Below are 27,888 nucleotides of genomic sequence, written 5' to 3'. Positions count from 1 at the left end.
TGTATTTCTCCTCTAAACCAATCACTGTCCTCTGGGTCATGCTGCCCCCAACCAATGACAGTCCTCTCCCTAAGCTCCACCCCTTGTGGCCATCTTTAGAGTTTTAATGCACACTTCCGTGTTGGGAGTCCTCTTAGTGCTCTCCAAACTTTGAGTTTTTTGGTAACATTTGACAGTTTTTACCAATTTTTGAATTTATCATTCGGTCGAAGGTCTACTACCAGCAGCAGGGATCCGCTGTCGGTGAAGATTATGTCATTGGCGATCTTTCATCGGCTCAGAGAAGGCCCGGGCGTGGGCCTACTTCGCACCTTTTCCACCATGACCTGAAGAGAAGTGATGCCTCTTCAAACTTTTCACAAAATGTGGACTAAGGAATGTTTTCGTGGACGATCGACACCACAAATGTCTTTACTGCCTGCATTCGGACCATGATGAGGAGGGATGCGAGATCTGCCATGGTTTTCCGAAGAAGACCAAGAAGGGCCGTTACAGCAGGCTGGCTGTGTGGTTAAAATCTGGCAAGTCCTTTGATGCAGCCTCTGAACATGAGCACGCTTCTCCCAGGACCAGCCGGTCCAATGATCGAACTTCCTCAGATAAGAGATCGAGGTCCTGTGAGGATGCCCCACCCACAGGGGTCCAAATGAAGGCAAGGCCACATGCCACGGATCCCACTGGGTTTGCCAATGCTGCACGTCCCGGCTCTGGAAGGACAAGGTCGCCATCACTGACCACATCCACGGTGAGTTTGCTGGCAAGGGTCTCAGTGACCCCTTCAAAACTCTGCTTGCCAGCGGACAAAATATCAGACAGATCCAAGGTGAGCCTTTCTCTGCCTCCATCAATGTCGCAACCAGCCAAGACAACACCATCCTCAACTGCTTCATCAACCACCACATTGACTACTGTTGCCACCCCACCGACGACCACTACTACTTCGAAAGGAGGGCAGACTACAAAGGTGGTGCCCACAGTTACAGCATTTCTTCTACACTTCAAACGAGAGGCGTTACATTGGACATTCTAACCACGCTGCACATGCTGGTATCAGAAATTCAGCAAAGGCCAGCAGGCACTGATGACCCACACAAGGCCTCTTCACCGGATGTGGTTGGCTCCTTCCATTCAATGATGTCCAGGGCCTCTGATCTTTTTCCACTGGTGCCTGAGGAGATGAAAAAGGAAGGTTTCCTTTTATTAACTTTGCGAGTCCAGAGGGAGAACCATCATGACGTTCCTTTGTTGGACGATATCTGGGATGAAGGCCTAGCACTGTTAAAGAATCTGAGCACCGCTCCACCCAAGCGGGACAGGCATGAAGAAAGAGTCCCACATTCAACCCCCAAATGCCTGAGGTCCCAACCTTCACCTGACACGCTAGTCTCAGCTGCAGCCAGGAAATGCTCTGCGAGTCAGTTGTCCTCATCCATGGTGCCCCCAGACCAGGAGGGGAAGAGGTTAAACGCTATGGGGAAAAGGATTATCTGTACGCTGCCAGCACCATTAAGGCCGCTAATGCATTGGCCATTTTGTCGCACTACGAATAGGAGCTCTGGTGTAAGCTGGGCCCTATTCGTGACTTCCCACCTGATGACAAGAAAGCAGAAGCTTTTGAACTGTTCCAGGAAGTGGAGGATGCCTCGGACCGCACCATCACTGTGCAGTGAACATTGTGGACACTGGATTCCGTCAGATGGGAAACAGTGTCTTTTCATCGGCAGGGATGGCCGAAAGCCACCGACTTCAGGACGGACCTTCTGTCGAAGGTGTTGGACATGTCATTCGATGGAGAAAACCTTTTTTGGCAAGACAGTCAACGAGTCCCTTGAAATCATCAAGACTGACAGACGGCCCGTTCGCTGGGCACCCTGCAGCAACGTCGGTCATCGTCCTTTTGTTCCTCAAGGGGAAAACCTGGCAGGTCCTCGAAGGGCTACGCCCACCCCCTATCGACAGCCCTCCCGCTCCACGACCCGGGTAGAGTTTAGAGGCGGCTCGCAGGTATACGGCAGCAGTGGACAGCGCTGCCCGTAGGGCAGGGACCCGCATCTAAGCAGGCGTGAACCGACCATGGACTTGGGCCCCACCTTGTGCACCCCGGTCGGAGTCCGGCTGACGAGGTTCATCAGCGCGTAGAAGACTATCACCACCAACAGATGGGTGCTGGACGCTCTCGGACAGCGGTACACCTTGGAGTTCCAACGCAGGTGTCCTTGTATTCCCCATGTAGCTTGACAAGAACAGCACGTAGCACAGCTAGTGAAGGAGGTTTTTTAACCAGGTTCTATCGCCCAGTTAAAAAACTAGGTGATAGAACCCGTTCCCCAGCTCCTCTGGGGCTCTTCCAAAAGAAGACAGGAGGGTGGAGGCCGATCCTGGACCTGCGACGCCTCAGCAAGTACCTGAAGTCCCATTAGTTCAGGATGGTCACGTTGCAGTACGTGCTAGGCCAACTGGAGGAAGGTGACTTCCTGGCATCTCTGCACCTGGAGAACACCTACTTCCACATCCCCATTCATCGCAAGCAATGCAAGTACCTGCGGTTCGTGGTCCAGTGGTGGCACTATCGGTTAAATAAGCACTCTCCTTCAGCCCAAAATCAGCCCCAAAGGTCTTCACAAAGTGTTTGGCTCAGGTGGAAGAGCTTCATCTTGAGGGCGTCCACATCTACCCTTACCTGGACGATTGGCTGGTTTGATCCCACTCTCATGCCCTGGCCGGCCAGCACACAGCGAGGACCATACATCTGCTGACGGATCTGTGATTCTCCATAAATTATCCAAATTCCTGCTTGGTGCAATCGCAGAACGTTCTGTTCCTTGGGGCACGTCTCAACACAATAACTTGCCTGGTGGCTCCCTCTGAGGAGAGGGTGGTAGCTGTCCTAGGGAAGGTGCAGCTCCTGCCAGCGCGGTCGGGTACCGTACGAGCAGTCAAGTCGCTGTTGGGCATGTCCTACATCAGCCTTGTCCCCATTTTCATACTACAGATGAGGCCTCTCCAAGAGTTTTTGGATACGATATGGCTACAAGTCTCGGGTTCCAGGATGCATAAGATTCCCCTCAATGAGGAGTTCCAACGAGCAATACGATGGGGATACGTGCACTGCCACCTCACGCAAGGGTCCCCATTCCAAGTGCCCCCTTATCAGGAGACTGTCACCTGGAGAGTTAGGAGCTCATACCGGGAGGATTGGGGAGCTCATACCGGACAGTTGCACGCCAGAGGCGTCTGGCTGCCAGAAGAAAAGACCCTGCACATCAACGTCCTCGAACTTCAGGCCGTCTTCTGGGCACTCGCGTCTTTCCTGCCATCGATGAGGGGCAAGGTGGTGAGGATGTTCACGGATAACACCACCACCATGTTCCACATCTGAAATCAGGGAGGGATGCGTTCTTCGGCCCTCTCCAGAGAGGCCCAGGATCTGTGGCACTGGGCCATTTGTCAGGACGTGTCTCCACTTTCACCTGACGGGCACCAAGAACACCATTGCAGACTCACTCAGCAGTTGCTATACGCTGTTCCTCTGTTCCCGCTTCTGCTCCGAGTGATCAACACACTCCATGTCAATGCAGAATGATACTTGTCACTCTGGCGAGGCCACGACAAATCTGATATGCAGACCTGCTGCATCTGTTGGCAGTTCCGTCCATCAAGCTGCCAATACTTCTGGATCTTCTGTCCAGAGAAGGTGTGATTCTGCACCACGAACCAGCGTTGTTGAACCTCCAGGCCTGGCTCCTGTAGCCATAGTGTTTGGACATTATGCTGTGCCTGTGGAGTTTAAGGACATCCTCGCCAAGGCCTCTTCAATGTTGACTTGTTACGGCCATAAATGGAGGGGTGTCTCTGTGTGGTGCCAGACCCAGAAGCTTACCCCTCTGCGTGTCATGGCTCTGCAGCTCCTTCCATACACGCTTTATTTGGCCAAGGCTGGACTGCCTCATGTCTCTCAAGGTGCACCTGGCCGGCATATCCAGTTACACCAGAGCGCTAGCGTCAGCCCTCCCTGTGGTTGCACAGACTAGTCAAGGAATTCCTCAAAGGACTTTTCAGAACTTCTCTGCCTGTGAAGGCTCATGCCCAGGCCTGGGAGCTCAATGTGGTTTTGACCAAGCTCAGGTGGGGCTCCTTTTGGGCCTATGCATCAGGCCCCACTCAAGTTTCTATCGTGGAAGATGACTTTCCTCATGGCGATCACCTTGGCCAGATGGGTCGGGGAGATCCAGGGCCTGTCTTGCAAGCTGCCGTACTTGTCATTCCACGCTTCAAGGATGGTACTGCGTACCCATCCCACTTTTATGCTGAAGGTGCCATCTGAGTTCCACCTCAACAAGCCTTTGGTGTTGCCTGTCTTTACGAATCGGTCATCTCCAGCAGAGGGGGCCTTGCATTCGTTGGACGTTGCTCGTGCCTTGAAGTTTTATGTGGCACGCACACAGAGCTTTCGGTAGACTTCGCGGCTGTTTGTTACTTTTGGCCCTGTAAATCACAGAAAGGCCTTGCCGAACGCTTCCATCTCCTGGTGGCTCTCCAGTTCCATCATGCACTGTCATCGGCTGGCTAACAGACCCCTTCCAGGCTGGCTGAGAGCCCATTCCACCAGAGCCATCGCAGCAACAATGGCATTTCTCTCTAGTGTGCCCATGCTAGATATCTGGAGGGCTGCTACGTGGAGGTCCACACACACCTTAACGAGGTTCTACTGCATCGACAGGGATTCAAGGGAGGAGTGCCGAGTCAGCCTAGTGGTGCTACGCAACCTGTTCATTTGAGGTCAGTCTGTTCCAGATGTGGTGGGTGTTGCTTCTGTTGAGCCTTGCCACCTCCCGTGGTTGTGTATATGTACTGCTGTGTAATCGTTAATCATGAGCATGTGAATCCATGCCAGACCCCATGCTGGAGAGAAGTTTTAAGTTACTTACCTGCAACTATTGTACTCTCCCGTCCCCTTTCCACCATACTGCATGGGCGTCCCTTCCAAGGGATGAGAGACGTAACCTTTTTCACCAGAAAAAAAGCTTCTTCCCCTTTACATTTAGAGGCACACAGGGGTGCGGCCCAGCAGCCTGCGCTGCCCTGACTCTGCCGTCTGGCGCCACACCTCAGTCCCCTTTTCCGCATCGACTGGAACGGGCCAAATTCACCAGCGCTCCTTGGTTTGGCTTCAGCTATGTAATTCCATGCGCAGATACTCTGTCTTTGTCTTTTTATCATTCAGGTACTCGGTCCTCAGGCGTCGCGCTCCTCCCTGGCGCATGTTGACTTCTACAGGGTTCAGCAGGTATCCATCCTGCGACTGGCTCTTCCAGACTAAAGACACCCATGTCCTCTGCCTACGGTGCCTTGACCCAGACCACGGCTGGCAAGTTTGTACTGTGTGCAACGCGCTTTCCTCAAGGTCTCTGAAGAACAGACTAGCTAAGGGGCAGAAGCTCTTCCGCAGATCGCCTCCAAAGGACCTAAAGGACTTCGTCTACCATTGATCCAGGCCCAAGGTGGGGCCGCTCTTTTCCATTGCACCCCGCAAGGGAGACTCCTTCCCAAGGCACAAGTACTGAGGCTGAATCAGCTACAGGCTGAGGGGTCAGTGGATTCTCCCTGTGACAGTGCTGAGGGACTGGAAGGTTCTTTTACCGGGTTTTCACCCGAGGGGCTACACCCTAGTACCGCAACATGTTAGAGGGGACGCCTATATGCAGTTCTACCGGCAGATCCGCCAAAGGCAAAATGTCTACCAGGCATCGGCCTGAGGAACAGGGTAGGCCCCAAGATCCACACTCAGAGTCCTGGAAGAGGTGGGGCCCAGTGAGCCAAGCAACACGACAAAGGCACGCGGAAGTCAGCTCGACAAAATGGCTGCTGCGCTAGAAAATCCAGGCATCCGTCTGACGCTGCTCCAAGGAAGGCAGCAGGTGGAGGAACATGTGTCAAGGTGGGACTGGTGTCAACCAGGTATGTGGCCTACAGCTTACTCTACCTTCATGCAAGGCAGGTTCCCGCTGCGCCCATATGGACAGGGCATGCATACCCTGTTAATATCGCCTACCACCACTCCGGCCTGCGAGGGCAGGTTCTTCGAACGGTTCCTCGGGCTCATGAAGTCTCCTCGGATGGGGGGGTCATCCTCATGGACGCCATCAAAGACTTGCTCCCGCCAATGGCTCTGGCGCCGCAGCCCCCAGTACAGGCTCCCCTGGCTCCTGTTCAGCCTCTGCTGCCCACTCTGGCCCCCCAACCGATAGGACAGGCGGTTCCGTACCAGCCTCCGCTGCAGCCTCCAGCTTCAGTCTCCACACCCCAGCCTTCGGGACCAGCACCCCTCCATCAGTGCCGGACCAACTGGACCTTCAGGTGGACACAGATGAGGAGCAGGATCCCGACACACTGTCATCAGCCAAGGCCTTCCATGAACGTCTTGCAGGGCTGGCAGAATACTTGGGCCTTCCTCAACCCGAGGTCGAGCAACCATCGGAGGGGGTCCTCGCCGAAGTCCTCATGCTATGTCCCACGGCGAGAACGGGGATCCCGATGCAGAATGACAGTTGCCTTGGCCAAAAAGAGCTGGCTCAAGCCCCACTCGGTCCAGGCGGTAAACCGACGCCTGGACTCCAAGTACAGGCAGATGGCGGGGAATGCACTCTTGCTATCGGCCCACCCTAAGCTGCACTCTTCGCTGATCACTGCGTCATCAATATACTCCAAGACTCAGTCGCCCTCGGCCTCTTCCTCTGCGGCACTGCTAGGCAAGGAGGAGAAGATCCTGGAGGCGTACGGGAAGAAGCTGTATTCCAACGCATCCTTGCACTTTATCAAACCAACGCGGATGCCATACTGGCAGCCGTTAACCAGAGGCTCTGGTGGAAAATTGCAGATTCCCTCCCAGAGCTTCCTGCACAGTCAATCGCGATTCAAGGCAGGATTGGCAGAGGCCAAGATGGTGGTGCAGGACATCATGGAGTCCACCGTGGCCGACATTGACACCTCTTGCCGTGCTATCTGCATTGCCCCGGACATGAGAAGAACGGCCTGGTTCCGTACTACGAAATTCAACCCGGACATCCAGGAACGCATCTTAGATCTTACGTTCGAAGGTGGTGACCTCTTCCACTCAACAACGGATGAGGAGCCGCCTCACTATCCCAGCCTCTCCCCCCTCCCCCCCCCCTCCACTCCCACATGTTTGGACAGCAACTCTTTTGGCGGAGATCCGGTCACTCGTCGAGAGCCAGGCAGTGGAGGAAGTCCCAGCCTTCCAGCGAGTCTTTGGCTTTTCCTCAGGATATTCGCCATTCAGAAAAAGAATCAGGTGGGCCCGAGTTCTGCTGGACCTTTCCACCCTCAACCTCTCCCTACCTCTACAAAAATTCAAGATAGTTACGCCAGCTTTGATAGCAGAGACATTGTGCAAGGGAGACTGAATGTGCTCCCTGGAACTGAAGGACTCGTACCTACATGTCCCGATCTGGCAGCCTCATTGGTCTTTTCTATGATTCAGGATCATGGGCTAACATCTCCAGTACAAGGTGCTTCCTTTTGGCTTCAACTCGGCCCCTAGGGTCATTACCAGGCTGATGAACACAGTGGTGGCCCTCCTCAGGTTCCAGAGCCACATCATCTATCAGTATCTCGACGACTGGCTCATCAGGGCTACATCTCCGGAAGCAGTGCACCATACGTCCCACGCTCTGATGAACACACTGCACGAGCTGGGTTTTTCACTCAACCTCAAGATGTCGCAGCTGCAGCCCACGCAGAGACTGACCACCTTGGGTCTCATTTAGGACACGTGCTGCAAGAGAGTTTTTACCTCAGAGGACAAGATCACGGCCCTCAAAAGGGCCACTGTGCACTTCCTCAGCAGAGAAGTGACCTTGGCCTGGTGGTACAAACACCTACTGGGGCTCATGGCAGGAGTCCTCTTGGCCGTCCCTCACACAAGACTCAGGATGAGGAGGATACAGCTGCACTTTGCAGCCTCCGTGAACCAGGACCGGGGCTCTGTCAGAGATGATCAATGTTCCTCCATTACTTCACCCGGACCTCACATGGTGGACCAGGGACGGCAAGGCTGCGCAAGCCCTTCTGGCAACCTACCCCGCAGGTCACCATCACCACAGACTCCTCTCGAGGGTTTGGGGGGGCCACCCTGGACAACCACTGCATCCAAGGCACCTGAACCCGGCAGGAGCAGGAGTACCACATCAATTGGCTGGAACTGAAGGCCATCTGGCTGGCTCTCAGAGCCTTTCTTCCGGTTATCAAGGGCAAGGTCGTCCTCATTCAGATGGACAACTCGATCAGCATGTTCTAGCCAAAAAGCAGGGAGGTACCAGATGTCTCCCCTCAACCCCCCACTGTGCAGGCTCGCAGTCAGCATGTGGGAATGGGCCCTGGAGAACAACATCCACCTCACAGCTGTCCACCTGCCGGGGGAATCCAACCTGGAGGTAGACAGGCTCAGCAGATTAGGGGCGGACAACTACATGTGGCAGTTGAACGATCTAGTTCTGCAGGAAATCTTCTACAACTGGGGACACCCCCAGGTGTACCTCTTTACCTCCTGGGACAACAGGAAGTGCCAACTGTTTGTATCCTGGCAAGATCAGTGCCCTTGCTCCCTGGACGATGCATTCCAGATTCGGTGGGACGAAATGATGGCATACGCCTTCCCATCCACACCACTGATACAGGGTGATATGCAAGATCAAGGAATCTCGCCACCTCAGCATCATTCTAATAGCGCCGTCCTCAGCCTTTACCAGGCCAACCTAGAGATCATACAGGGCATCAGTGCAAGTCTACCAGGGCCCAGTATAGGAGCAAGTGGACCAGGTTCTGCCACTGGGCAGACTCTAAGGGTATCAACCCCCTTGCATGTACCTTGGACAACGTGCTCTCCTTCTCGGCGCACCTGGCCCACTCAAGCGTGCAAGTAGACACTTGCCACATATATTTGGCAGCCATCGGCGCTTACAGAAACTCGGAGGAGGAGATTTTTTCCTTTTCCAACCTGATTGTCAAGAAACATTTAACTGGACTCTCCAGGCTCTACCCGCCCATCAAGAGGCCACACCCTGTGTGGGACCTCAACATAGTTCGGGGTGCCCTGGCGCACAAACCATTTGAACCAATGGCATCTGCAGACAACAGGCTGGTCACCATTAAGACGACCCTGCTAGTCGGCATCACCTCTGCTCGCAGAATCAGTGAAATCCAGGCGCTGGTTGCCTCAGAGCCATATACTACATTTCACATGGATAAAGTAGTCCTGCGGATACACCCAGCATTCTTGCCCAAGGTGCCTTCTGCATTCCATCCGAACGAAGAAATAGTGCTCCCTAAATTGTTTGCTGAGCCCAAAGACATGGCACAGAGAGTTCTGCACTGCCTGGATGTCAGGCATGCTCTGAAATTCTACTTGGATAGGACCAAGGGCTTCTGCAAGTCGGACGCACTTTTTGTCACCTCCGGCGGATCAAGACCGGGATATCAGACCTCTAAGGTCTCCATAGCCCGTTGGATGGTTTTGGCCATCAAATAAGCTTACGAGGGACAGAACAAGCCACTGCCACCCAACATGCACACCCACGCGGTCAGAGTCAAGGCAACGGCCATCGATTTCCAGCGGCATGTCCCTTAGCAAGTCATAAGCAGGGCGGCCACATGGGCCACCCCTTCGGCTTTCTGCAAAACATTGTTTGGGTGCCGATTCTAGGTCAGGTGGTTCTGAGGAACCTGTTTGCTTAAGGAGGGTCTCCTCTCCACCCTCGGGCTACACTCAGTTGTAATCGCCCATGCAGTATGGAGGAAAGGGGACGGGACGTAAGATTAATTATAAATTACTCACCGTAGTGACTAATGTACTCTTAGTCCATACTACCCTTTCCTCCATACGTCCTGTCAGCCTCCCCCCTAATAAAACTGGTGTCATTAGGTAATGTTAATCTATTGTCGATGCGTCTGTGGGGAGTGAGGTGTGGCGCTGGAGGGCGGAGTCAGGGCAGCGCATGCTCCTGGGCCGCACCCCCGCCTACCTCTAAATTTAAAGGGGAAGCAGGTTTTTTTCTGGTGAAAAAGGTTGTCTCTCGTCCCTTGGAAGGAACTCCCATGCACCTTAGTCACTACGATGAGTAACTTATAATTTCTCCAGCATGGGTCTGGCATGGATTTGCATGCAAACCCGCCCTCCTTCCTCTCTGTGGCCCTTCCTGGTTCACAGCTTACCAAATCTGAAGATGGCTACCAGGGGTGGAGCTTAGGGAGACGACTGTCGTTGCGGGCAGTATGGCCCAGAGGACAGTGATTGGTTTAGAAGAGAAATACAGTTTTAAAGTGAAACTGTTTGTTCTTTTACAGAGGATTCCCAGCCTGACGACTGGGAATATTCATGAGCATGTGAATCCATGCCAGACCCATGCTGGTGTACAATAGTTGGAGGTAAGTAACCTAAACCTTTCATTTGTTGCTTACAGAACGAAGACTGTCTGAGCCTGACTCTTCTGCAAATATGGGCAGTCTTCTTTGTGGAATTTCCTGTCATTACCCAGCATTTTATAGTGGGTTTTGTAAAGAAGAAAAAACCATCACTGGGAATATCTCTAGAGTCTCACTCCTTTGGGAAATGTGTTAATTCTCATCAATTGCGTACCCTTTCCTTTCTTGCATGTTTGAGACAAATAAGCAGAATAAAATCACCTTTTCAGGTGTTGCAAGGCCTGCAAGCTCCTTAATGTTTATGCTTGGATCCTCAGGGGAAACGCCTACCACACTCCTTGGTAATACATTTTCTAGCTATTTAAGATTGGGCCCTTTGTGTTATTTTTGTTTGCGTTTCTCTCAAGTAGTGTTACTTTGAGTAACACTACTAAGTGCATGGCATAGAAATAGTTTGGGAGGAAAGCTCAAGTGAGGCCATGGCTTTGTGCCCTTTAATTCCTTTTCCTTTGTCCCCAGATGGAGATTTCACTTGCCACAATTATCTGTCCTTAGATGTAGATCTTGACCGAAGCAGATGCCTTTCAAAGCCAAAGAGCTAGGCACCTGGGTGCATGAGGCAAATTTGCAGAGCAATAGAAATTAAATACTGTTAGACACCAGCCACAGTGGGATATCATTTTTTCAGACTACACTTGGCAGCAAGGCGTGAGAGTGGAGCTGGGATCACAGCACTGGGGTAGGCGCTATGCGGCACGGGACGAGGAGCCAATCAGCGGGAAGAGGTTTCAGTGTCCCGAGGGTACAACATTGTAGTGTGTCCTCGCTGATTTCTCCGGTGGCACACCATTGGCCCGACTCACTGTGAATGTCTCGGCCCTTCAATCTCAAGCCATTTTGTATTTCAAACATTGCCAACCAATGGCAAATACATATTTTTGACTGATCAGCACAATCACATAATCGAGGGGTAGTGTGGGAAGGTTCTCTTCAAGTTCAAGTCTCTGGCTGGTCATGTGTGTTTCCCCCTGCCCCCGCTCAATGCTTTATTAGTTTGTAGGTTTTTATTCAATAGTAAGGGATGATGGTTGAACGGAATGAGTTCTGAATGGGGCACCAAAAGGGCAGGACTGTGCAGTGTGAAGAGGGAACAGGTGCTGCCCCAATCTCGAGGGATAAGTAAGAAGTGTGCTGTTGAACTGCGCAAGGACCCAAAAAATGATCCATCAAACGTCAACAATAGTTGTAGTTGCTGCACTTGACCTAGACTCGACAATTCTTGGGGGACCAGCGCGCTCCTATTTGTTACTCCCTACCTTCGATCTGCTTGAACCAATCTGGGGGGAGTTGGGTATATGCCTGCGTCCAACAGGCTAACCAGCGATCCATGATAACTGCAGTCCTGCTCCTCCACGCAGGGATACTTCTCACCTTAATGCATCCAGTATTTGACCCCAAATATATCAGAATTGCACAAAAATGTCAACGGCCGAAAATGCTGATTTTTTTTTAAAAAGTACCCCTTACACCACATATATGTGGGGGGGGTTAGAGTATAATATTAATATGGGGGGGCGTGGGGGTCTCCCCCCACATATATATGTGTTGTAAAGGGTTAAACAAAGAAAGTCAGCATTTTAGGCCGTCGCAATAATCACATTGATCCAATATATCAAACCCGTGGATCTGAAACACAAAGAAAAGCATGCAATTACCTTCATGGGCAAAGGTTGTTTTTCCCATCTATCCACGTAAGACCATGAACATGTTTATTCCACACTGAGAGACATCTGGTATTCATTTTTCTCACTACATTGTCTTCAAAACCTACCAATCCTTCTGCCCTACATTGCAACATTCCCCCCCCTCCCATGCCCAGCAACGGAAGACTGACTCAATTTGCATCAATGGTCTTGTGTGGCACCATGAAATACTGTGCCTGCCCTGTCTCACTCTGAAACTAATCTGTTGTGGGTTGCGAACAGTTGCCCCCCTTCTCGCCCCTTCTGTGACATATTCTAATATTATGTGCTTTGTGTGGCCTCTTTGTTCTCCATTCTTGTGAGTTGCATATCATTTTCGGCATTTACTTCCTCCCCCTCACTTATCCATTAGACATTCACTGAGTGTCCCTGAAACACTCTTCTGGTTTTATCCAGTGACCAGTGCATCAGAGACCCCCAATCGCCCTCTTCAACTGACACCTGTTGGAGGAGAAAAAGCTTAGGTGTCCCTGTAACGTGTGGAATGAGAGAGCACACGTGTCATTAGCCCCCTCTCTCCCCACCTGTCATGTCATACCATATATTGCCTGATGCAGGGCCATGACTACCCCTAATGCCATCTTTGAATATTTCAGAATTGAATACATCTTGTTTAGTGCATACTCCTCCATTATCACCCCTACTAGGTGTGAACTGTCCCCTTTCAAATGAACAGAAACACTACAACAACGTATCCATCTGCTTCTGCTACAACTATCTGCACCTCCTTCGTCCCGCTCATGGGTTTATTATATAGACGAAGGGAAGATAAAAAAGACAGACACCTGCCAAATACTTCCCATCAGTTGCCCCCCCCCCCTCTGCTCCTGCGATGACAGATGAATCCATGAGCGCCGCTGTGCTACCTTCATTTTGATTTGGTTTTATATTTGTAATGTGCGTATCTCGAGAGAACCTGGCAGCGAACTGCATGTAGGCACAGATATTAGTAGAGTGCTGGTGAAAAAGAGCCAATTAATCATAATACTACACAGATGGGTTTTTAAGTGCTTGCGAAAGATGGTTAAGGAATCTAGTTGACGAAGATGTATCGGCAAAGAATTCCAGGCTCGGGGGACCTACGACGGAAAACAGTCTGTCACCCTAAGTGGTAGTTCTGGAGGGGGAACCACCAACAAGCATTTGTCCATTGAATGCAGTGATCGAGCGGGTTTATAATTTGATTTTCGATACTAAGTAAGCAGGAGAGATACTGAATACATTTGAAAACTAAACACAGTAATTTAAACTGTATTGGCTCCTGAACTGGGAGCCAATGAAGACTTCTCTGAAAACCTGATATTGAAGTTTTCCAAGAGAATGAAAAAATCTGTCGTACTTTGGAGTTCTGTGTCACCAGTACCCATTGAAGTTGGTATTTAGGTAGACCACTCAACAAGGCATTGCAGTAGTCCAATGTGATGTTTGAGAGAGACCACCACCATACGGTGGTACTTCTCAGAAATAAGTGGAAGCAATGGTTTTAGGACCTTTATCTGGTAATAGGATTTTGTAATCTGATTTAACTGTAGAATGCCATTCATTTTTGATTGCCAGATAACGCCAAGATTCTTTACTATCTGAGTGTAATCAGCAATTTGTCCAAACAAGGTGGGGCATGGAATTAGGTGCAAATCATTGCTCCATTTTTTTTCTTGGGGCCGAAAACGATAATCTCCGTTTTGGATGGATTAAGTTGGAGCATGTTATCCTTCATCCAAGTTTGAATTTTTTCTGCATATTTCGATATGTGCTCAATTGCCACCACTGGTTGGGTGAGTCTTACATATATGTGTGTATCATCCCCATAGGAATGATAGCACAAATTGAACTGAGCAAAAATATTCAATAGAGGACATAGGTATAAGTTAATTAGTATTGGGGATAGGGACGAGCCTTGCAGTACTCCGCATCTAATAGACGGGGGTTCCGGCAGAGATGAACCTGCCTTAACTTGTTGCACATGGCCAGACAAAAAAGATCTAAAGCATTGATTGGCTAGGTCCGTCGTCTGTGCCATGGAAGATAGTCTGGTTAAGAGTATGTCAAAATCTACTGTGTCAAAGGCTGCCGACAAATTAAGCATGACCAGTATGCTGATATCACCTTTGTCGGCAGTCTCTAAAATATATCGTCCCAGACAGTCTGTCCTGTGGCCAGCCCTGAAACAAGATTGATAAGTCTAGGATGTAATTTTGCTCAAAAAAGGATTGTAGCTGAGAAGTAACGACCATCTCTAAAATGTTTGCAGGCCACATAAGGCCTGCAATAGGCCAATAATTGGCCAAAACATTGTGATGGAGAGAAGGCTTCTTTAGCAGAGGAGTTAGAAAGGTGTTTTTTAGTTCAACTATAACATAGCCCTGTGCTAATGAGGTGTTCACTAAATACTGAATGGGTTTACTAAGTGCATGGGCATGCTTCTTAACCAGGTATGCTGGGATTGGACCATAGTTGTGCAAGGTAGGTTTTAACTGGTTAATCAGTACCTCGATATTCTCAGAAATCACTGGGGGGGGGAGCAAATTAATGTACTGTTTCATAATTTTCAAGGAACAAGGTCCCTGTCACCTCTGTAGATACCTTAACCACTGTTGGGCTGCAGTACATCACAGGGAAGGGTCAGGTCAAACACAGTTCTTCCAAGACCTTGTGAAGTTCATGATGAGTATTTTCTCACCAGGCTAGAGGGGAGACTGTACTGCAAATGTCTCTTCCTCTTGCGCAGTTGAAGTGTCTCTGCTTGGTGTCTGGTCGGCAGGCCTGCCTTGACGTGGTTGCACCTGGCATGATATGTAGGTGATAGATTTGCTAAGTGAGAGTGCATGCATGAGTGAGACGTGCATGCATTCTCCTGCCAGTGACAATTTTGTGCTGATCCACGCTAGGAGAATTGCATAATGCAAATAGAGCGAGCTTAAGACAATACAGCCACATTTTGCCGGCATACCCAGATAGTCAATATGTAAATGCCGGAAGGGTTCCTGCAGGCATGGTAAAGTTGCTTTGGTAGTTTTGAGGGTATGCCCTGCTATAAATTGTTGGCATGTTATGCAGTTATTTACAATTTCAGTTAAGATTTCTTGTTGGTTGGGCACAAACCATTTTTGTTAATCTCTGAACTACATACTCTTTTGACACATGCGCTGGGTAATACAGCTGATCCAGGGTTGTGTGGAGCAGCCTCTTTGACATCACTGGTTTCCCTGTGGTATACTGTCTCCACACCAAATCTGTATGTGACAGTGAACAGCCCCTCTTCGTCCAAAGTTCCTGCTCCTTTTGGGGTTTACCCGCTCTGCTACTCAATCACTTGGACGATGGGCAGTATGTTAAGGGGCTTTGGGTGTGTAGGGTACTGCCTTTTTACAGCAATGCCATCAAAGGTGCTTGATCCCTTTTTAGAAGGCATGAACTGTGTCGTGTGTAATGGTAGATAGGCTGCTTCCTTTGCTGCAGTGTCAGTCCTTTCGTTGCCTTGTGAAATGAAATGTGTGCTACCAGTATGGGCGGCACATTTTATTATTTCCAGTTTGGCTGGGAGGGACAGTACCTCTTTTAACCGGGACAGTAACTCTGCATGTTGGATGGGGAGCCATCGCTCCTCTGGAGCCCCCTCCTTTCACAGCGGGCCAATCCTGAATGCACCGTAGATGTGACATAGGCTGAATCTGAAAACACTTTGGCTGCATGCCCCTCCAATATATTCATGGTCATTATCACAGCTATCAGTTCAGCAGCCTGTGCTGAATAATGTAGGGTAAACCTCATTTGGACCCATACCTGAACTTCTCCTTCGTGATAGCATACCACCACTGCACCCGTATGCCGACAGCTCATGCTCTAATCTATTGTTGATGGCCCATCAACAAAGATAATGTCCCCTCCATGGGCTTTTTGTGTAACTGGGGGTAGCCCCCATCCTGTCCATGTATGAGGTGCAGTCATGCACATGCTCCCCTGCCTCCGTCGGTTGTGCTATGAATATCGCTGGTTTGACAACCAGACATCTCACTCCCTCAATAAATTGGACAAAAGGACCTTGTACCCTGACGCTTTCTGGGTTGTCAATGTGGACTTTGATTTTTCTAAGATTGCAAAAGGCAAATGTTCCATGTAGAGCGTGACCGCGCAGCCCATCATCATTGTTGCTGATTTCTCAATGGCAGAAGCCGCTGCGGGAAGTGCCTGTTTGCATGAGAAGTGGCCTTGATGACCAGGTCTAGGAGACCACTGTAACAGGCCAGGGGCTTGTGTCCCTGTGGCTTCCTTTGACTGAAGACAGCCGCCATCACTGTGCCATCAGAATGTGAGTGCAAAAATGTTTCTTTGTAATTTTGAGTTGCTAAAACTGGTGCGTGTGCTAACACTTCCTTCAATTCGGTAAATGACTCCATCTCTGTCTTTTCTATGGGGCATTTTACTTCTATGCTTATTTTAATCCCTGATGGAGGGGCTTCCTAAATGTGGAATAATCGAAGACCCAGGCCCTGAAATAATTGCATAGGCCTGAGAACTGCTGCAGCTGCTTGACCATGCCTGGTTGTGGTGTGCTGTTATTTGCTTCTGCTCTCCCTGGAGTGATCTTCCTACCATCTATTGATATTATTTGCCCTAGGTACAAATCTTCCTTTTGGCAATACTGCAATTTCTCCTGGTCTACTGTGTGCTCCTTCTCTGCTAGTAATGTCAAAGTGTAACACAATCTTTCCTTCACTGGTCCTCCGTTGTGCTGCACACTAGGTCATCCACATACTGGATGATTGTGCTGTGTATTTGCAAATGCTTAAGTCCATCTGAATCACCCTATTGAATATACTAGGTGACTCGCAATACCCTTGTGGTAAACGAGTATGTTGGAACCTTGTCCCGCAATAAGTGAACGCAGTGAGATATTGTGACTGGATGCAATGGGATGGAAAAAATGCATTCTTCAAATCAATAACTGTGAAACATGTCGCTTCTGTAGATATGTTACATAATATAGTGGCTGGGTTTGGTACGAGTGATAACTCTGCCTCCACTCCGTTGTACAAGGGGCAGATATCTTGAATGCATCTCCACGTCCCCACATTTCAATTCTTGACATGGCCGTGTTACATGGGGACTGTGATGTTTTTATTATGCCCTGTCACCATACTGTGAGGAGTGAGTCATATATACACTTGTCTTCTTCACATGATAGTGAGTACTGTTTAACCTGGGGCAACAATGCCCTTTCCTTCACTTTTTTGCGGACTGCCCCTACTCCTTCAAAAAGCCTACATCATGGGGGCCACTGGTCCATAGTACTTCTGTCACTTTTTTCACATCGTCCCGCAAACAAGTTGATGCCTTGCTCACTATCTGCATCCTGTGGGGGACCTGTCTCGCCTCTGTCTACCTGACGTGGGATGCATATCTGAAGTGCCATTTCCCCCTCCTCTTTGTCCTCTGAGAACAGCTGTTCATCCGTCAAGTATGTGTTTTCTAATGTTGGGTCAATGCAGAGGACTGTACACCACACCACTCTGTCATCTTGACCCAGACAATATTACCATAGCCTTCCTTGTGAGTGCTGCTTCATAATATATTGTGTGTGTGTTGTTCCTGCTGCTATCTCTTTGTGTACTGCTGGTCTGAACAGGAATTCTGTGGCAACCCAAAATACCTTCTTTCATTCTGGTTGCCCACCCCAGAAATACTTGTGCCCCATTAAGGAATACCTTTGGGTGGCGTGGTGACCCAAGTATAGTGCGGTGTGCGAAGAATGCTTGTATGATGGCTGCAACTTGCTTATTAAAAATGGCAGGTCTCGAGCATACTACGCCCTTTTCTGAAATCTAAATTGTCATATATTTAGTTTGCTCATAATGTCTCTGCCTAATGTATTCATGGGAGTGTCTTTTGAATAGAATAGGGGTGCTACAATTTGCTGTGTGCCTAATGTGAGGCGTAAATCTTCTGTAATGGGAATCGTTGCAATGGCCCCAGAAAATCCCTGTGTTTATTACTGTCCAACAAGGGAAATGCACCTTCCTTCATACAGGATTTGGTAGCTCCTGTGTTGAACAAAAAGGAGAAATCTTTTTGTCCAATCTTCACTGCTACCTCGGGTTCCTCATATGGGTCTTCAGTTACTGAAAGGATTGGGCACACACATGTTCACTGTGGGCTGGCCTATTTGGCATTTGGACCTTATCCTGCAAATGGAAATGGGTTACCTCCAAGAACTGTCATTACAGTATAACGTGGTACTGTATTCTGAGCTAGCAGTGTTGTTTCCCCTGTGTGTATATTTGTGCTTGAGCCTGCGAGGTATTCTGTGGTAGTGTCATCTGCTGCTGTGGATATATTCTGCGGGGTCCTAGTCTGGTTTCATTTTGCATGCCGAAATGGCCCCCCTGTCTGTGTCTGGGTACATTGTCCTTAGTACTTTCCACACATGTGCGCAGCAGTTGTTAAAGACACTTGTGGTGTCAGGGTAACTGCGGGCCATACAGGTTGCATTGTCTGTGTGAAGGACACCTGCAACTACAGTGGTGACGTGTGCTTGAAGTGGCTGCACCTGTGTTTGTATATGCTGTCCCTATGGCTGCATGGGTTGTACATATCCCTGTGGCTCCCTTGGCCATAGTGTTGCTGTTTGTATGGACATGTTCATGCAAAGTGTCCCCTCTACTCATGGTCCTCCAAATTTGGGTTCTGATCCACCATATCCAAACCCGCTTTCTCTCTGCGCGTATCCCCTACCCTGTTGGTAATGTCCCATCTGTGGGTAATACCCCCCTTGCTGATAATATCCCTGTTGTTGATATGCTTCCTGTTGGGGATACCTACCCTGTTGCTGGAACCCCTCTTGCTGTCGATATACACCTCCCTGTGAAACACCCCCACGGGTAAACCCCGCCTGCTGAACTGGGGCATCTTCGAGCCGTCCTGGGACAAGGTTGGTAAGTACAGCCCTTCCATGGTATTATTGCTAGTTTTGTTTGCACCAAGTTTGCCTCTGCCTTAGTTGCATAGTCTGCCTTGTCCTTCTCTTTCCTGTTCCCTCTTTTATGAAAGTGTACTATGGTTGTTGGTATTTCTGGCCATTCCTTTGCCTCAATCCCAAGCACCTTCTCTAAGGATGTCTGCATTTCTGAGGGGAGTCCTCAGACCAGTATGCGATAGAATATTGATATGTTGTTGCGTCTCTAATGTCCACATCTCCTGTATCTGTTGTATATATTCTGCGGGGTCCTAGTCTGGTTTCATTTTGCATGCCGAAATGGCCCCCCTGTCTGTATCTGGGTACACTGTCCTTAGTACTTTCCACACATGTGCGCAGCAGTTGTTAAAGCGCACACTGTTGTGTAAGTTAATTCTCAATTCTACTCCATTATAGCCAGCCTGCCTGCTCCCATATCTTGTCCCCCACCTTTACACCCATTATGGCTGTGAAGAAGCGTTTCATGTCGCTAATTGTCAAGGGTGGTAACCCCTGCTGTCTTTCTGAAGAGTATATATACACTTGCCTGCTCCTGCCGCAAAGGATGGCAAGCTATACATTATGTTCTCTGTCAATACTCTGCCATCGTACATATTGCACTCTTCCCCTGCCTTTCTGTAACGGGGGCAACTGTGTTCGCCAAACGGAGCAGTCCCACCTTTTTAAGAATTGGCTACAGCCATCCTACCTATCCTGTTTCTTAGGGTCTGGGACCAGTCCCTACTGTTCCCCCAATCAGTCTCCCTTTCTACCTCCCTCTTTCATTCTCTTACTTTCTTCATCTTCTCCTTGCCTCCATTTCCTTCTCTGTCTTCGTGCCATTGCTCATTGTCCCATATCTCCCCACTGCCCAACTCTGCTCCTCCATCCTTATCTGTGTCCTCTGGGTCCACTTCGGACCCCAGAGAACTCTCCTTCTCTTCTGTGGTCTTTTTAATCTAATTTAAACATGATTTTACCAGACTGCCAGACACCTGATGTTCCCAGCGCCCCTTGCTGCTCCTCCTTCCTCTGGACCGTCTTCTCTATCACACTCTCGGCTGCTTTGAACACAGTTTCTAACTGTCGCTGCACAATTTTTACTATGCCTATCTGTAACGCTCACCTGATTCCCGTAGAGGCGCCGGTCTTGACTGGGCGTATACCGTATCTTCAAAGGTGATGTGTAACACACGGCTGGCTCTTTGGGCTGGACCTCTGTGCACTGTATGTCTGACTTGAAGGGTAAGATGTCTGCAGATAGAAAATATGGGATTAAGGAACTGGGTTATTGAATGTCTCTCTCTTCTTCCCTTTCTCTTCTCCTGTAGAACCCCAAAGGTTAACGCTCTCACCTTAGGTAAGTGAACGCCGTGCTCTCCATCTGCCTCGGGGCAGGGTGCTGTAACCAGTTTCTTCACTGGATAAGGGGAGCAGGCCTCTTGACTTCAGAGGACTGCTGTCTGTCGTTTACTGCACGAACGGTAAGTTTCAAGTAATTCTAATGTCTTTAAAGTCTTTAGTAATGATGTTTCTTGTTTTGCAGGGTTCCGGCGATGGCGGATGACGGGCTGAAGTGAGTTGAAGATGGAGCCCGTGTGATGAATAGAAGCGCCTGGAAGCACGTAAGTAAGCGCTTGTTGCCTGCTTCACGATGCGCTCTAACTGTCTTTTTATTTTGCAGGTACAAGTTCGGAGCGGCTGCAGGGTGCCGGAATACCCACTGGGTTAGATGTGGAAAGGAGTAATGGCACGTGAGTATTAAAGTTCCCCAATGTCTTTAAACGCACCTTGTTTTGTCTTTCAGATGCGGGATGCAGCGCCGAAGGCCTCCGGAGCGTGCAAAGAGTTGGTAAGCTTTTGTCTTTCAGATGCCGGAATGCAGTGTGAAGACCTCCGGAGCGCACGAAGAGTAGGTAAGCCTTTGTCTTTCAGATGCCGGAATGCAGCGCGAGGCGTTGGTGACAGCCGATGGACCAGGTAAGTGAAGAGCTGTCACTGAAGACCGTAATGCTAACCTGTTCTTTCTTGTCTTTATAGGTGTTGCTGAAGACTGGATTCAGGATGGTAAGCCTTTTTCCTTAGGCCCAGGATCAGATGCAGGAGACACGATGAGCGTTCTGCTGCAGAGGATGCAGAATAACGCAAAGCAAGATTCATCCATCGGGTGTGGTTTAAATAGCCTCCTGTAGTGCTTAGGTGTCTCCTTCCACAGCCACGCCTAGGAAGAAAAGAGTTCCTACTTTCCAGAAGAGTTCCAGTGTTCTGAATCTAGGGAGTGGCTCCTGCCCCACCCAACAGGAAAAGTAGTTCCAAACAGAAGAGGATCAGAGGCTCAACAGGCAGGCAAGTAAGCAGCATGGTCTGCTGCAGGTAAGTCCACCCAAGCATTATGAGCCCGGCGCTTCCAGCGCTGGGACTGGGCATATTTATGAGCCTGGTGCCAGGACTGGGTCCAAAAGGTCCCAATTGGGACTGGTTGGCACTCGGAACCTGGGTTATGGATCTGCTTCCAAGGGAGTTGGGAAAACCCTGACCTTTTGGAAGCAGAGATCATGACACTATCAAGTTCTTCTTGTTACTGGCGGCTGTTCTCTCAGTAGTAGTGACTCTAGCCTCTGGCTTTCCCTTCTCTATTCCTGCCTTGTCCCTACTTGGGGAAGCCCATTGTGGGTTTGTGTAACCCACTGCAGGCTTCAGTGTAGGTTAACATCCCATACGGAGGGGGCAGTGTGGTAGGCGGTACCGCCATGTCAATGTCTTTCCCACCCCCTTTGGTGTGGTTTCTCCTTTTTCTCTTCATAGAGCTTCTACAGGCCTAGAATATTTTGCCTACTTTTTTACTTGATTCCTTTATATGTCACCAACAAATACGAGAACTTGTTTTCTATGATGTCCCCATCAAACATTCCTTCCCCTGGCCCTTCTTGAAAGCCATGTCCAGCGATGATGTGCATCCACTGAACAAAGTATTTTAATATGTTATTGCCATACTGGGGCAATTTATTACATAAGTAGTCCAGGGGTGTGTCAATTATCCCACTGAACACCATCCTCCACCCAACATCCTCACTCCAACTTATGACAGTTCCTTCCCCTAATTCTTGTGCAATTTAGCTATCCTCCAAATTTTATAACATTTTAATCACAATGTATTACTTACACCAGTCCCAAATATTTAAACCATACCCAATACACACCCCCACTCATCATTCTCCTTCCCTCACTCTTCCACAACTTCCATTCATATCAATCACACCAAAACAATTTTCAATGCCCTTCTTCACAGGCCCGCCCAATTATTCTTACCCAACACACTGGCCCACTCCACAGGCCTACACAATTCTAACTGCCTGCTACTCTATTGTTAATATACAATTGCCTGGCCACTCTTCCTTTGGCACTAAGTTACTTCAACAATCCACTAAGCACTACTATTTACAGCAACGCTCTTGCTCCAGCCCCTCCACCAAAACAATTTACCACAGTAATTTGAATATAATGCGCGCTCCACACCAAAAAATGCTTACCTTTTCTCAATCCCCATAAAGAATGACACAACTATACAATTGCCTGCACTACGCTCCACTCCCACCTAATGCAAGTCTGCCACTGTCTGCACACTCCTCTCTTCTACTACAGATGTGCCCAACACACACCTTCTCTGAGGGCTAGAACTAATATCTACGACTACTTCTGCCGATTGTCTCCCCACCCCCGTAGAATGCGTCCTATACACCATTAAAACAAAAAATGCTGCATGCGCACCTGCATGCCGTTGTGTGTTTATGCAAGGGTACTCTCGCATGCTCCAGAGATCCTCTAGTCCTCTCTGCTCTGAGTCTTCCCCTTACAGCCTGCACCTCCACCTGAGTGTGGGTGGGAACCAGGCAGACCTTTGCAAACTCAGTGTCTGCTGGGCAATGTTGGGATGGAAATGAGCCTATCCCACCCCTGGGCACTTCCAAATACGGCAAACACCATATGAAGTGATTTAATATACTAGGCAGGAGCATGCCCAATAATAAGCCACATATAAAGACCTCACAGTGCTTAGATGTAGACACCCAGCACTAGGAAAGCATTGAGCACTGGACTCCAAATTGTATTAGGCTCCAGAGGGAGAAGCTGCAGACACACGCTGATCGCAGACAGTGTTCACATGGTCCAATTTCTGTACAACATGATGGCTCAGTGTGAGCCTTGTTCCCAAGGAAGTCCACATCCCCCTTGTCCTTTCAGTGTTGTGAATATCTAGTGTCGGCTTAACTATATTTTATCCTCCCTGCTCCCTGGCACCATTTCCCGTGCCGCCCAGGTGCCTGCCATAATGAGTTAATATTCTGTTGTTGTATGTTAGTTTATATAGAAACATTGTTCTGAAATTGTGACCCGACTTTCACTGCTAAGATGAGCCCGGCTGACCCACATGGAACCTGTTGGACGGAGAAGAACTAAGCAATCGTAGCCTGGCATCCCCTATGGAGTAGGCTCATGTGTAGGGTCCCCATCAATGAGTGGCACCAAATCCGTACTGTATATTGTAATTATTTTTCCCCTTATAAGCTGATATTCGTCCATGAATGGGTCAGAGTGCTCTCGAGCAGCAGAGTCCTTTGCTGATATTTGTATTCTGTGTAATTAAACCTTGTTATCCTTGGAACGCTATCACATGGCCTATTTCCCTAGTGGGTTGTCTTTACTCCGGAGTGTGCGTAATTGGGGACTTGCCTTCATTTGGGGACCCCTGTGACGTGATTCCATAGCTCCCATACTTGCGGCGGCATACAGGCGGCCTCTCTGGAAGGGCTGTGCCCACTTACAGTGACCAGTCCCTAAAAAGATGTACGCAGAGAAAGTAGCCCTTGCGGTTGCCATCTTTGCAGAATTCCCACCTGCTCGTTACAGCGGGGAGAGGCCCAAGCCTGTTGTGGGTTCCCCATGAACGGAGGCTGTCAGAAGAACATGGACATGTGAGTATAGCTTGCAAGGAATAATGTTTGGGTTGGGGTATGGAGCAGTATGTTAGAGGTGAACATGTGAGGAATGAAAATGGAAGTATAGATTGGGTTGTCGATTGTTGAGGTTTTTTATGGCCATTATTATTTGTTTTATTTTTTAAGTTATTGGGAGAATAAAAGAGGAAGGAAAGGGAGCCCACTCCTCCTCCCCCCCACCCCCCCGAGTCAGGAGGGTTGGGGGGTGCGAGGTGGCTGCCACAGTGCACTGTCCCAACCAATGCGGAAAAAGAAATAAAAGGAGAAAAGTAGAAGCCCTGTATAATTGGAGGGCTCTTGAACAGTAGTGGTTGTTGTTTTAGCCTGTTATTTTTAGTTTATTCTTGGTGTATTTTTTTCTAGGTATGGAGGAGGCCTAGTAAGGGCATGTATGGTGTGAATGAGGATGCAAACAGGAAATGTAAGTGAGGAATGAATGGGGATGCTCTAAGGAAAATGCAATGATATTGATTTTGCTGTAAAAATGTCTCGACAGTGATGACTGTGGGTACAGAGGCAATTGTAAAGGGTAGGTTTTAAGGGGCATTGGATCACTTTTGGGTGTAGCCTAACGAGGAGCATACTGCATGAACATATTTTTAACACACCCTTTGACAAACTGCAACCATGGGGATAGACATACCCTTTGAGCACATGTGCAAGGCCCTACCCTGCACAGCGACAAAATTAAGAAGTATCACAACCAATGCGTGGCAGAGACAAAGGGGGAAGGAATGCCCCACTCATGGCCAGATGGGGATCTTTCGACCAATGCACAATAGACCACCTGTCCACATACTTGACAGCAAGGTATAAGGGGAGAGCACTACAGAATAGAAGGGGAAATATTGGACCTCTGCAGAATGTTCGAAGAAACGGAGGCACCGGAGGGGAATGGGGCGACATCTGACGGTAGCAAGAAAGCAGACACGGTAGACATAGGGGACTTCCTGTTTAGAATGACAGTGCCCCACTATGTAGGCCATTCATGTCGAGCAAGAAACAGATGGTGTCCAGTCATATTTTCAAAACAATAGTTCCTACATACAAAAGTTTTGAATACAAAGTTTCTAGAAAAAAAAATTCTAGTGCATTTTTTCATGTTACAAGTTTTATTTTAGTTTCGTATAGAAAAAGAAGTTTGTTTTAAAAAGAAAATTGGAGTTGGGGAAACTCCCCATAAAAAAAAGAAATGCATTCAAAACCTTTTTTTTTATGCTTTTGTGTCGAAACCTTTGTATGTAGAAACTTTTACTGTCGAAAAAATCACTATAAACCGAAACAGATAGTGTGGGGCACGAGAATGTTGGGTCCCGACAAGGAGAGGAAGAGTGGTGGAGTGATTTTGAGGATACGGAAGAGGACACGGAGGGGGGTGGAGCATGCGCCCATAACTACACCCAGAGTAGAAAGCCTATGGAACGGAAAGTTAAGGGAGAGATTTGGTAGGATATCATTGGCAAAGAAAAAAGAAAGTGGTGTCAAAAGTGGGAAAGGGAAGACAACGTTACAAATGCCCCGAAGACATAAAGGTGCAGGGCGGCACCACTATGTCCCCTGCATGCAGATGGATAAGAGCAATCTCCTCAAGGCACTCCCACCACTCGCATGGGAAAATAGATCTATGCCTTTTAAAAAACACACTGCGGGTGTGCCCCTTGCCATAGGAGATATTAAGAGCTTACTAGTGGCAGCAGTGGGAGGTCAGGCTGAGACAGTGTGGGTGAAAGCAGGGTACCCTGGAGTGACATCGAGCAACAATGCCCATGATTGGGAATCTTTCAACAGGATTAGGGTGCGGGATGCACTGTGGCACACCTTTCCAGACACCCCTGATCTACAATCAGTAATGCAATGCACTGTGGGGCATGAGGAAGATGCTGCGCAGTTCGTTCTCAGGGTTCAAGAGATGTGGAGAGCAGAAACTGGCAGCGCCTGGGATCAATAGACGTCCTTTTTTTATTTTATTGTGACAAGGGCATTGACCAAGGAGTTGCAGAAGGCCCTCAACAAGATAGCGGGGGTGGATGTGATGGGGTGGCCAGAAATTCAACGCATCATAGTGCACCATTGCAAGAGGACCAAAGAGCGCGAAAAGGAAACTATTTAAAGGAGGCAGGCGGAGGAAGCAAGACAAGTTCAAAATAAACTGGTGAAGGTGGCGGCAGTTACGGCAGCACCCCCCCCAGATCAGGCAGAGGGGTAAGGGTGTGCCTCAGTGGCTACACAAGCAAGGATAGCAGCGGTCTGGGCAGACCATGGACAAGGGCAGTGCGGAGGAAACCAGCACTTTGTGGGACCACAGTGGTAAGAAGGGCCAGCAAGAGGATGTAGTGGGTCTGAGGGCAGAGGGGACGGGGTTATGGTGGACAAGGGACTAGAGGTTGCGGGCAAGGGCAGTGTTGGTCATGCAGAAGGTGGGGACAATTTTCTAGAGAATGTTTCAATAGGCCTGGGGGGAACTACAGCTATAGTCAACAATCCTATGGCTGTCTACACCACAGGAGACAATAGCGGCCTGTCCAGGGGATGACAATGATACCATATGAAATCCATCAGGCTTATGCTCAGTTGCCCCCACGGATTCCAAACCCATACTGTGTGCCCCCACAGCAGCAGGTAGTACAGCAACATCAACCCCACCCCAACTAACAGAGGTAGGAACAAAACAACCCTTTCTAACTGCACCCATTGGAGCAGCAGTCCCTTATCAAGGGGCCACAGTGGTAAGAGGAAACCCCTTTTTGTTCCCAGGGTCAGACACATATCCCGACTAGAACAGCCCACAGAGAGCACTTGTGTGTCCCGTACTGTCAATTTCCTTACATCCAGAAGAGGAACCACTGGTGGGGGCAGAGATAGGCAACAAGCAATTCATTTTCATGGTGGACTCTGGAGCGGAGAAGTCATGCATAAGTTAAGGTGACTTCCCGCGCAGGGATTCTCTGGTGCTGTGGTAACGGTTCCATACACAAAAGATTTAGATGTCAAAATACGAGGGAAGGCTGTAGGAACACCCCTCCTCTACACTGAAAGGCTCACCTGTCAACCTGCTGGGAAGGGACCTGCTCAGCAAACTAAATATGACACAATCATTCACAGACAGAGGGATTGTTTGCTCCACCCCTGGCATGTGCTCCCTCCAAGCGATGCTAGTGATACACACCGTGGATAGTGAGATGGTAGTGAGGGGAATACCTGTGATTCCAGACATGTTTGCTTACGGCATTAGAGTGCTGGCCAGGACGGTTCCACAAATTACCAGGAAGGAATGGGGAGTACCTGCAGATTTTATTTTCCGACCTGTTGCACTTCCCGAAGTGGTTGTTGGCACAATCTTGTCATTCGATCTAGAGGGGTTACAAGTATTGGCCAAAAGGATTGTAGTGCTAGGAACTGACCCCCATGGGTGCCAATGGCACACAGTGCTGTGCATTGACCTACAATAGACCTCTACGAGAACTGACAGATGAGGACCTCTTTGAGGATGATGACAATGATGAAGAGATAATCCTTGAAATGTATATACCTTATGATATAATGGTTCAGTACAGGAAAGTATAAAGTCCCCTCCTGGCCATTGTTGGCGGCCCACTCTCCTTCAGTGAAAGTGATTGGCAGTACGTCCCACTACACTTGTGGACAACAAACCCCCATGATGTAAGCATGCTAAAGGAAGTGATCCCAGTAATGCTAACTCTTAAGCCAGGAGCCATACTCCGAAGAGTGAACCAGT

This window comes from Ambystoma mexicanum, chromosome 11, assembly GCF_040938575.1.
Source record: "Ambystoma mexicanum isolate Mex_15411 chromosome 11, UKY_AmexF1_1, whole genome shotgun sequence".
Taxonomy (NCBI): Eukaryota; Metazoa; Chordata; class Amphibia; order Caudata; family Ambystomatidae; genus Ambystoma; species Ambystoma mexicanum.
Note: the sequence above shows the minus strand (reverse complement) of the source record.